The sequence below is a fragment of the Salvelinus alpinus genome, chromosome 20, assembly GCF_045679555.1.
Source record: "Salvelinus alpinus chromosome 20, SLU_Salpinus.1, whole genome shotgun sequence".
Taxonomy (NCBI): Eukaryota; Metazoa; Chordata; class Actinopteri; order Salmoniformes; family Salmonidae; genus Salvelinus; species Salvelinus alpinus.
In genome coordinates this window covers 51,451,112-51,463,758 of record NC_092105.1, presented here as the reverse complement: position 1 = coordinate 51,463,758, position 12,647 = coordinate 51,451,112, and the positions used below count along the sequence as shown (strand labels likewise).

At 43.6% G+C, this 12,647-nt stretch overlaps 1 long non-coding RNA gene across 1 annotated transcript; it reads left to right on the top strand.

The window, feature by feature from the left end:
* Nucleotides 1–8,040: 8,040 nt before the first annotated feature.
* On the top strand, nt 8,041–12,437 carry LOC139547059 (uncharacterized). The gene is made up of 2 exons (XR_011669327.1): nt 8,041–11,217; nt 11,614–12,437. It is a non-coding gene; the product is annotated as an uncharacterized lncRNA (long non-coding RNA).
* Nucleotides 12,438–12,647: the final 210 nt, after the last annotated feature.

Genomic DNA, 12,647 nt, shown 5'->3' with positions numbered 1-12,647 from the left:
GAAGTTTTATGTTAAAAACATCCTAAAGATTGATTCCATACATTGTTTGACATGTTTCTACGACCTGTAACGGAACTTTTCGAGTTTGTCTGGACGTAGTGCTCGCGCCTCATGAAGATGGATTACTGGGCTGAACACGCTAACAACAAGTGGCTATTTGGACATAAATGATGAACTTTATGGAACAAATCAGTAATTTATTGTTGAACTGGGATTCCTGGGAGTGCATTCTGATGAAGATCATCAAAGGTAAGTGAATATTTATAATGCTATTTCTGACTTCTGATGACTACACAACATGGCGGATATCTGTTTGGGCTGTTTTGGTCTCTGAGCGCTGTACTCCGTAAAGTTTTTTTGAAATCTGACACAGCGGTTGCATTAAGAAGTGGATCTAAAATTCCATGCATAACAGTTGTATCTTTTAGCAATGTTTATTATGAGTATTTCTGTAAATTGATGTGGCTCTCTGCAAAATCACCGGATGTTTTGGAACTACTGAACATAACGCGCCAATGTAAACTCAGATTTTTGGCTATAAATATGAAATTTACCGAACAAAACATACATGTATTGTGTAACATGAAGTCCTATGAGCATCATCTGATGAAGATAATCAAAGGTTAGTGATTAATTTTATCTCTATTTCTGCTTTTTGTGACTCCTCTCTTTGGCTGAAAACATGGCTGTGTTTTTCTGTGACTTGGCTCTGACCTAAGATAATCGTTTGGTGTGCTTTCATCGTAAAGCCTTTTTGAAATCGGACACTGTGGCTGGATTTACAACAAGTGTATCTTTAAAATGGTGTAAAATACATGTATGTTTGAGGAATTTTAATTATGGGATTTCTGTTGTTTTGAATTTGGGGCCCTGCAGTTTCACTGGCTGTTGACGAGGTGGGACGCTACTGTCCCACATACCCTAGTGAGGTTTTAACTAGCTAAATCCTGTGTAACAACTAGTAATTACACTGTACTTAGGCAAACATTAAATGCACTGGGATGACACTCGTATTAGATCTGTTTTCGTAAGCTCAACCAAGTTAACCCAGATTGTACGCTTTATTTTAGCAGCAATTGCTAGCAGCAATGTTGACTGGAGATATACTTTAAACCGTGTACATTCGTGGTTAAGTGATTAGACCCTATTGAGTATAGGCTTTAATCTCTCAGACACCCAGAGCATCCACAAGGGATCCCAAACATTGTCACAGTTGTTAATGAATCGGATGCAGCTGAGAAGAAGCAAAACAAATAGTTGGTTAACTTCTCTGCGCTACGGATCCCTTTTACGGGATAATTTTCCTAAACAACCGCTGAATTGCAGGGCGCAAAATATTACTAAAAATATTTATAATCATGCAATCACAAGTGAAATATACCAACACACAGTTTAGCTTGTTGTTAATCCACCTATCGTGTCAGATTTTGAAAATATGCTTTGCAGCGAAAGCAATCCAAGCTTTTGTGAGTGTATCAATCGATGCTAGAACAGTTAGCCTTATATTAGCTTGGTTAGCTTGGTCACGAAAGTCAGAAAAGCAATACAATTAATCGCTTACCTTTGATAATCTTCGGATGTTTGCACTCACGAGACTCCCAGTTACACAACAAATGTTATTTTTGTTCGATAAATATTACTTTTATAACAAAAAAACTTTCAGAAAACCAAAGCCTCGTTCCGTTCGACGAAAATTCCAAAAAGTATCCGTAATGGTCATAGAAACATGTCAAATGTTTTTTATAATCAATCCTCAGGTTGTTTTTAACAAACATAATCGATAATATTTCCACCGGAACGTAACCTATTCAATAAGAGAGAAAAAGAAAATGGAGAGCTACCCCTCTCGCGCGCTGGAACTAATCAGAGGACACCTGACTCGCTAATCTCGCTAATTTTTCAAAATAAAAGCCTGAAACTATGTCTAAAGCCTGGTCACAGCCTGAGGAAGCCATTGGAAAAGGAATCTGGTTGATACCCCTTTAAATGGAAGAAAGACGGGCCAGGAAACAGAGATTCTTTAAAAAATATATAACTTGCGGGTTAGCTTTTCTCAGGTTTTCGCCTGCAGAATCAGTTTTGTTATACTCACAGTTTTGGAAACTTTGGAGTGTTTTCTATCCTAATCTGTAAATTATTTGCATATTCTACGATCTGGACCTGAGAAGTAGTCCGTTTACCTTGGGAACGTTATTTTAAAAATAAAATAATAATCTGACCCCTAGCGTCAAGAGGTGACCTGTCTGCACTCGCACCAAAACATGAGATAAATAAGACAAGACCTAAGCCAGAAGAGAGAGAGACTTTTTTGCATATATTTAATGAGCCAACCTCATTGTAATAAAAACACCACATTTGTCACGCCCTGGCCTTAGTATTCTTTGTTTTCTTTGTTTTTTAGTTAGGTCAGGGTGTGACATGGGGAATGTATGTGTTTTTGTAGTGTCTAGTGTAGTTGTCTAGTTATGTCTATGGCTGCCTAGATTGGTTCTCAATTAGAGGCAGCTGTGGTTCATTGTCTCTGATTGAGAGCCATATTTAAGGCAGTCATAGGCATTGGGGTTTTGTGGGTAATTGTCTGTGTCTATGTTGCATGTTTGCACTTAGTCTTTGATAGTTTCACGTTCGTCTGTTTGTTGTTTTGTTTCGTTGTCCTTCTTCTGATAAAGAGAAGATGTATTTTCCACACGCTGCGCCTTGGTCCTCTCTCTCTCCCATTGACGATCGTGACAACAATACCCCCCCCCCTATAAACACATTGTGTACCACCAGAGAAAGAGAGTGAAAGAGCGAGAGAGGATCTATCTATATAGCCTAACATAGCAGGCCTAAAATAAAAGCTTGTGCAGGTTATAAGAAACCAGAAACTGGTTTTCGGGCTTTGCCTTTCGGGCTTTGCCTCTGCTTTTCCCCTGAAAACCGGATGTTTGTGCTGACTCCACTGAGCCTGCCCTCAATACAGTGCCAGCCACCATGGTTTGTGATGTTTCAACAAAACCAATTCACATGAAAAATACAACGTGTGATAAGTAACTCTCTTCAACCTTTCGTAAACCAGGAAAGTGACTTCCCTCAGAGCCCTATGGTACCTGGTCAAAAGAAATTCTCAAGATAAGGAATAGGGTGCCAATTAGGTCACAGCCTATGTATTCAAATGTAGTCATGTGGAGCGGGCAGCTGGGCAGTTCAGGCAAGCCGCCATCAATTGCCATACATTGCGCAGAGGTTAGGTGCTGCATTTTCCCAGTTTCGGGTTCTATGAATCAAGTCCATGAAGGTGTGATTTGACTGCCACACTGTATCTGTATTGGAAGAACAGCTATCTTGAACAACTGTTTTCGTAAAACAGAGGATTGTATGGAGGCAAGTAGCTGGATTCTGGAATTTGTCTAATGTCCTCGTTACCCTACAGCAACCCCCTAGGGGTTACTATAGCACTTTGACACAATTAGTGATGGGCTGCATTCCGTGCGACTGTCAAATAAAACCTCAGAATACAGGTGTGCTTCATTGCCCCTGCATGAATTAACAATGACTCTCCGTCTGTCTTTCTCTCGTTCACTCTCTCTTTCTGTCTCTCACTCTGCTCTACTCTGTTCTGTTCTGTGTTTGGTGCTGATTCATATTCTGGCAAAAAATCGAATATTGTGTTGTCATACGGACACATACTGACTGTCGATGATTTGAACACATTTGTTTCGTTATTTAAAAATGTATACATTTCTTTTTTGCACTTCAGACTGACAGATGACACAGACCGCAGTCATTTTGAAGTCGCCGATCTTCTAGCCATCACTGATCCATTTTTCATTTTCCATTGGTTTTGTCTTGTCTTTCTTCACACCTGGTTCCAATCCCATCAATAACATGTTGTGTATTTAACCCTCTGTTTCCCCTCATGTCCTTGTTGGAGATTGTGATGTGCTATTTAGTGTTGGTGTGCGACGGGTTTTGTACCCACTTTGTTATTTAGTAAATTTTTGTTATTTTGGAGTTTTGGCAGCATTTATTAACTTTTACTTGGTACTCATCCCGGATCCGGGAGCACCCCCCACAGTAAAAAAGCTGACTAGCATAGCCTAGCATAGCGTCACAAGTAAATACTAGCATCTAAATATCATTAAATCACAAGTCCAAGACACCAGATGAAAGATACAGATATTGTGAATCCAGCCATCATTTCTGATTTTTAAAATGTTTTACAGGGAAGACACAATATGTAAATCTATTAGCTAACCACGATAGCAAAAGACACAACTTTTTTTTCTCCTCCATTTTTTTCCTGCATGGGCAGCTATCACAATTTCGACTAAATAAAGATATATATAGCCACTAACCAAGAAACAACTTCATAAGATGACAGTCTGATAACATATTTATGGTATAGCATATGTTTTTTTAGAAAAATGTGCATTTTTCAGGTATAAATCACAGTTTACCATTGCAGCCACTATCACAAAACTCACCCAAAGCGACTAGAATAACTACAGAGAGCAACGTGTATTACCTAATTACTCATCTTAAAACATTTCTGAAAAATACACAGCGTACAGCAAATGAAAGCCCAACTGTCACGTTCCTGACCTGTTTTCTGTTTAGTTTTGTGTGTTAGTTGGTCAGGACGTGAGTTTGGGTGGGCATTCTATGTTATCTGTTTCTATGTTGGTTTAGGGTTGCCTGGTATGGCTCTCAATTGGAGGCAGGTGTTTGGCGTTCCTCTAATTGAGAGTCATATTTAGGTAGGCTGTTCACAGTGTTTGTTTGTGGGTGGTTGTCTCCTGTGTCAGTGTTTGTCGCACCATACGGGACTGTTACGGTTTGTTCATTTCATGTAGTCTGTTCCTGTTCATTTCGTTCTTCACGTTGTATGTAAGTTCGTTGTTCAGGTTTCGTCTACGTCGTTTTCTTGTTTTGTAATTTTGTAAGTGTTTTGTTTTCGTGTGCCGTCGTGTCAAATAAAGAGATGGCATATTTCCCTAATGCTGCGTATTGGTCCACTGATCCTTTTCTCCTCTCCTCATCTGAGGAAGAGGAGGACAACAGCCCATACAGAACCACCCACCAATCCAGAGCCAAGCAGCGTAATTTGGAGCAACGGGCAAGTATACAGGACTTGTGGAGTTGGGAGCAAATATTTAACGGAGAAGGACCATGGGCTAAAGTAAATCACCGTCCATGGGAACGGCTGGAGGCAGCTCGGAGAGCGGAGGAAAATAGAGAGAGGAACCGGCGTTATGAGGGGACGCGTCTTGCACGGAAGCCCGAAAAGCCCGTGAGTAACTCCCAAAAATTTCTTGGGGGGGGGCTAAGGGGTAGTGGGCCTAGGGCAGGTAGGAGACCTGCGCCCACTTCCCAGGCTAACCGTGGAGAGCGGGAGTACGGGCAGACACCGTGTTACGCAGTAGAGCGCACGGTGTCTCCTGTACGTGTGCATAGCCCGGTGCGGGTTATTCCACCTCCCCGCACTGGTAGGGCTAGATTGGGCATTGAGCCAGGTGTCATGAGGCCGGCTCAACGCGTCTGGTCTCCAGTGCGTCTCCTCGGGCCGGCATACATGGCACCTGCCTTACGCATGGTTTCCCCGGTTCGCCTACACAGCCCGGTGCGGGTTATTCCACCTCCCCGCACTGGGCGGGCGACCGGGAGCATTCAACCAGGTAAGGTTGGGCAGGCTCAATGCTCAAGAGAGCCAGTACGCCTGCACGGTCCGGTATTTCCGGTGCCACCTCCCCGCCCCAGCCTAGTACCTACAGTGCCTACACTACGCACTAGGCTACCAGGGCATTTCCAGAGCCCTGTTCCTCCTCCACGCACTCTCCCTATAGTGCGTGTATCCAGTTCGGTGCCTCCAGTTCCGGCCCCACGCACTAAGCCACCTGTGCGTCTCCTAAGTCCTGTACACACTGTCACTTCTCCCCGTACTAGTCCTGAGGTGCCACCAGTGCCGGTACCACGCACCAGGTATAGAGTACGCTTTGAGAGTTCAGTGTGCCCTGTCCCTGCTCCCCGCACTAGTATGAAGGTGCGTGTCCTTAGCCCGGTGCCTCCAGTTCCGGCACCACGCACCAGGTCTACAGTGCGCCTTATCCGGCCAGAGCCATCCGTCTCCCCAGCGCTATCTGAGCCATCCGTCTCCCGAGCGCCATCTGAGCCATCCGTCTCCCGAGCGCCATCTGAGCCATCCGTCTACCCAGCGCCATCTGAGCCATCCGTCTCCCCAGCGCCATCTGAGCCATCCGTCTCCCCAGCGCCGTCTGAGCCATCCGTCTGCAATGAGCCTGCAAAGCCGCCCGTCTGCCATGAGCCTGCAAAGCCGCCCGTCTGCCATGAGCCTACAGAGCCGTCCGCCAGACAGGAGCCGCTAGAGCCGTCCGCCAGACAGGAGCCGCTAGAGCCGCCCGTCAGACAGGATCTGCCAGAGCCGCCAACCAGACAGGATCTGCCAGAGCCGCCAATCAGACAGGATCTGCCAGAGCCGCCAACCAGACAGGATCTGCCAGAGCCGCCAACCAGACAGGATCTGCCAGAGCCGCCAGCCAGACAGGATCTGCCAGAGCCGTCAGCGAGCCATGAGCAGCCAGAGCCGTCAGAGAGCCATGAGCAGCCAGAGCCGTCAGAGAGCCATGAGCAGCCAGAGCCGTCAGAGAGCCATGAGCAGCCAGAGCCGTCAGAGAGCCATGAGCAGCCAGAGCCGTCAGAGAGCCATGAGCAGCCAGAGCCGTCAGAGAGCCATGAGCAGCCAGAGCCGTTAGAGAGCCATGAGCAGCCAGAGCCGTCAGCCTGCCATGAGCGTCCAGAGCCGTCAGCCTGCCATGAGCGTCCAGAGCCGTCAGCCTGCCATGAGCGTCCAGAGCCGTCAGCCTGCCATGAGCGTCCAGAGCCGTCAGCATGCCATGAGCGTCCAGAGCCGTCAGCCTGCCATGAGCGTCCAGAGCCGTCAGCCTGCCATGAGCGTCCAGAGCCGTCAGCCTGCCATGAGCGTCCAGAGCCGTCAGTCAGCCATGAGCTGTCCCTCAGCCAGAAGCGGCTAGTAATCCTGAACTGCCCCTCAGTCCAGAGCTGTCTCTCTGTCCGGAGCTGCCCTTCAGTCCGGAGTTGCCCCTCTATCCTGAGCTACCTCTCTCTCCTGAGCTACCTCTCTCTCCTAAGCTCTCCCTCTGTCCTGAGCTATCCCTATGTCCTGAGCTACCTTGTCCCAGAGCTGTCCTTGATTCTGGTGTTGCCCCTAAATTTAGGTGGGGTTATTTGGAGGGTGGTCATTGTGGGGAGGCTAAGGAAGCGGGGATTGATTATGGTGGGGTGGGAACCACGCCCGGAGCCTAAGCCACCACCGTGGTCAGATGCCCACCCAGACCCTCCCCTGGACTTTTTGGTGATGCGTTCGGAGTACGCATCTTGAGGGGGGGGTTATGTCACGTTCCTGACCTGTTTTCTGTTTAGTTTTGTGTGTTAGTTGGTCAGGACGTGAGTTTGGGTGGGCATTCTATGTTATCTGTTTCTATGTTGGTTTAGGGTTGCCTGGTATGGCTCTCAATTGGAGGCAGGTGTTTGGCGTTCCTCTAATTGAGAGTCATATTTAGGTAGGCTGTTCACAGTGTTTGTTTGTGGGTGGTTGTCTCCTGTGTCAGTGTTTGTCGCACCATACGGGACTGTTACGGTTTGTTCATTTCATGTAGGCTATTTTTCCCTGTTCGTGCGTTCTCGTGTTTATGTATGTTCGTCGTTCAGGTCTGTCTACTTTCGTTTTGTTATTTTGTATCATTTTCAAGTATAGTTCGTTTTCGTGTTTGTTCGTTTTGTTTATTTAAAATAAAATTCATCATGTATTCACAACCCGCTGCGCCTTGGTTCGATCACTACTCCTCCTCTTCTTATGAAGAGAGAGAGGAACGCCGTTACACCAACATCTTGTGAATCCAGACAATATTTCAGATTTTTTTTTCAGAATCACCCCAGCATTGATTCAAGGCAAAAAGCGCGATAACGTTATCACCACCAAAATATATTAATTTTTTCACTAACCTTCTCAGAATTCTTCAGATGACAGTCCTGTAACATCATATTACACAATGCATATAGAGTTTGTTCGAAAATGTGCATATTTAGCATCACAAATCGTGGTTATGCTATGTAATCAGTCAAAACATGGCATGCATTCTGGCCGGCGCCATCTTGGAAGGGCACCTAAGTTTACGATTATTTATCGATTAGATTGACTAAAAAAATACAGGTTGGACAGCTAATGAAAGATGCATTGGTTATTAATGCAACCGCTGATTTAGATTTTTTAAATTAACGTTACTAGACATACAGTGTGCGTTGCAGCCAGACTAGTGCCGCAATAATGGCCGAAAAATGCGTTTACATTTTTCCACATAAATACGGAATAAAATCATAAATAGCTCTTACTTTTGGACGAGCTTCCATCAGAATCTTGGGCAAGGTGTCCTTTTGTCCAAAAGAATCGTTGCTTTGTTGTAAAACGTCCACTTCAACTTCGGAACTAGCAGCTAACAGTAGCTACGTGGCACACACATGTCCAAATCCTCAAACGCAATACTACGAAAATTCCGAAAATAGCAATATACTCGCATAAACTGATATAAATCGGTTTCAAATAACTTCGTTATGATGTTTCTAACACCTATAACGAATTAAATTACAGACGGACATATCTAAGGCCGATAACTGAGCGTTTCAAAATGGTATCCTGAGGTCTTGCGTTGCGTAATGGCGGAAGTCGAAAAGAGAGCGCACCTCGTTCCTTGCCCTTTTATAAGCTCTAAGAAATACGTAGAAACACCATTCCACTTCTCATTGGTTACTGACATCCAGGGGAAGGCGGGTGCAGTTCATTTCGATCCATAGGGCACACACAGAGCTTTAAACTGATCCGAGATCAGAGCCTAGTTTTCAGACCTTCGCATGTCCTGTCATGATTTTCGCTGTAGAAAGAGTTCTGGTTCACCCACAGACATAATTCAAACGGTTTTAGAAACTAGAGATTGTTTTCTATCCAATAGTAATAATAATATGCATATTGTACGAGCAAGAATTGAGTATGAGGCAGTTTAATTTGGAGACGATATTTTCCAAAGTGGAAACAGCACCCCCTGTATTGAGAAAAGGTTTTAAACAACTCTGTTTATACCAAGTTCGTTCTCCTGCACCTGACTTCCCTGCCACCAACACGCACCCATTACACATTTGAAGTTCACATTCTGCTCTTCTGATGTGGCCCTGCATTTTATAGGAACAAACAGTAGAGGACTGCAGTCTGAACGAGCGAGGTTTCTCCTTCTCTCTGCTCCGAGTTAAATTATCTTCAAGATGCTGGTAATTCTGCTATTAATGTATTAGTTAACCTCTAACGAGCCTCTACCCCGGGTCCGGGATCACCCCTCACCCCCCCACACACTGATTAGCATAGCTAGCATAGCTTCACAAGTAGATAGTAGCATCTAAATATCATTAAATCACAAGTCCAAGACACCAGATGAAAGATACAGATCTTGTGAATAAAGCCACCATTTCAGATTTTTAAAATGTTTTACAGGGAAGACAAAATATGTAAATCTATTAGCTAAACACGTTAGCAAAATACACCACTTTTCTAACTCCATCAGTTTCTTACTACTTCAGGTGCTATCACCAATTCGGCTAAACTAAGATATTGATAGCCACTAACAAAGAAAAAACCTCTTCAGATGACAGTCTGATAACATATTTATGGTATAGGATAGGTTTTGTTAGAAAAAAGTGCATATTTCAGGTAGAAATCACAGTTTACAATTGCACCTACCATCACAAGACGACTAGAATTACTATAGAGAGCAACGTGTATGACCAATTTACTCTTAATAAAACATTTCATAAGAATAGACAAAGCATAGCAATGGAAAGACCCAGATCTTGTGATTCCAGACAATATTTCAGATTTTCTAAGCGTTTTACAGCGAAAACACAATAAATCGATAAGTTAGCATACCACATGTGAAAACGTTACCAGAGCATCGATTCCAGCCAAAGAGCGCTATAACGTAATCACCGCCAAAATATATGAATTTTTTCACTAACCTTCTCAGAATTCTTCCGATGACACTCCTGTAACATCATTTTACAACATACATATACAGTTTGTTCGAAAAGGTGCATATTTAGCCATACAAAACCGTGGTTACACAATAAAAATACTAGGAAATCAAGCCTCAATATGTCTGACGTCATCTATCAGAGTGATCTAGTTTAATTGAAAGCTAATCATATACTTGACTAAAAAATACAGGGTTGACAGGAATCGAAAGACAAATTAGTTCTTAATGCAACCGCTGACTTACATTTTTAAAATTATCCTTACTTTTCAATACAGGGTTCGCCAAGTGACGCGATAACAAACAAAATGGCGAAATATGCGTTTAACCCTTTCATGCGTGAGTTCCAAATATCTCTAACGGTCGCCTCAGCGTGAGTTTTTTTATGCACGTGATATTAGAACGTTCTCTCCATTCCAGAATGTGTTTGTTATGTAACAGTAAATTTCATCCGCGCTGCCCTCAAACAAAAGCACGCAGCCTGTTTTTATTTGTCAATTTTAAATTATTTCTAACAAGTTTTTTATTTTCTAATAACAGTTTGAAATGAGGTGTGTTCCGCCTCATTCATTCACATAAAAGTAGTCATTTTTACTTTTGCGGACCAATTAATTTTTTTGACATTTCTGACCCGGACAAAATTCCCCAAACACTTCTCAATTGTTTGTGCAGGACATTTACTCATCTGCCGTCCTGCATACACGTGTTCATATTATTCCACCTGTCGCCTGCATCGAAATCAAAGTTGTTTTCGTTACCAATAATACCTTTGGAAATGTGTGCGTTTCTATCAAAGTTCCTTATTACGTTATAATAGTTTCTGCATGTCGTGTTATGTCGTTTCTACTGTAGCATCATGTTTTTGTGTATATTCCTTATAACCGCGGACACGCGATGTAACGTTACTCATTTCATAACATTTATGGTGTTATACTCAATGCTTAGGTAGCTAGCTACATTCTCCTATTAGCTCTGGAAAACAATGCTAATTGCGTCAGGGAAGTATTAGCATGTGTTGTATTTTGAAGCTACCCTGGCCTTATGACTCCCAAGTGGCACAGCGTCTCAGTGCTAGAGGCGTCACTCCAGACACCCATCTTCAAATCAAGACTGCGTTTCTATCAAAGTAAGTGCCTAATTACGTTATTGTGTCGTGTTATACCGTTTCTACTATAGCTCACTGTGTGAATGGAGCATAATATATTTGTATATATTCCTTATAACCGCGGACACGCGAGGTAACGTTACTCACCTTTTATGGTGTTATATTCAATCGTGCTTATGTAGCTAGTTACATTATTCTATTAGTTCTGTAAAACAATGCTAAATGCGTCAGAAGTATTGGCATGTTGTATTTTGACGCTACCCTGGAAAAATTGAAAAATATCTTATACCACTTGGTCGTTTTCTGAGTGCATTCCACAAAGCTGTTTATCATCCACTGCCCCCATTTTGAGGTAATAGTCAAGCACGCAGTCTGGTTTCATGTTTCTCTGTCTGGTTTGTTTCTCTCTCCCGTCAGGTGGTCCACCTTCCCTGTGGCCGACATGGTTGCTGTATGGACAGTGGAGAGGACATGGACGTCTCGTTTGTCATGCCACTTTACTGCCAGCTGTTAACATTTCTTATTTTGTATAATGGGTCATTTAGGATGGTAGTAGCGTTGATGAAATGCAGTCATAGCAGCAGAACTAGAAAGCAGTCTTTACTGTCACCAGGAATGTATACATTTCACTAATTGTGGTTGTCCCCCACTCCTGGCTCTCTCTTATCCTGTAGCTCCAAGGCATAGCGATTGGTCTCTACTATGTCTCCCACCAGCTCCTCTGTCAGAAACAACTTGAAGCACTCTGCCTCAGTTGGAAATGGCAAGGGGCGTTGCACTCCAGACTGGGACTCATCAAAGCAAACACCAGGGCCAGGAGGGGTGAAACAGCAGGGCCAGGAGGGGTGAAATGACTGGTGGCCTTCCAGCTACCACAGAACTCCTGTACTTCATCCACTGTTGGTATGCCTCCATCACCACCAGCATCTTCAAAGGGAACTGGGACTTTGTCAGTGGACAAGGGAAATTCAGATTCAGGGTTCTCAATGGCTACAAGGTTGGGGGGCAGCTCCTCACTGTCACTGTCAGAATCTGATTCCTGACTTTCATACTCAGACTCATTGTCAGAATTTTTAAAAATCTCCAGAATTTCCACATTTGTTTGTTGTCTCCTTTTGAAAGACATTGCTAATGCTTCAGCTCATCTCACTAGCTACATACATAAACAACAACACTGAATGGTTTAGAGTGAGAGGGTAGGTGGTTGACTGCCGGCACGCGCCACTTGTATCAATAAATCACTATCAGAAAATGTTTTGTGTGGCAATTATTTGTGTATTTACGGTTTTATTCACATGTTTTCAAATCTAGGTGACAAATCATGCATTCCGATTCTTGCACAGATTGTAATGGGCACATATTATGTGTGTAAAATACTTTTTTGAAGGTTGTACTGATTATGATGAGCTAAGCTAATTCCAGCTGTGTAGTCATGTTTGTTGACGTTCAAT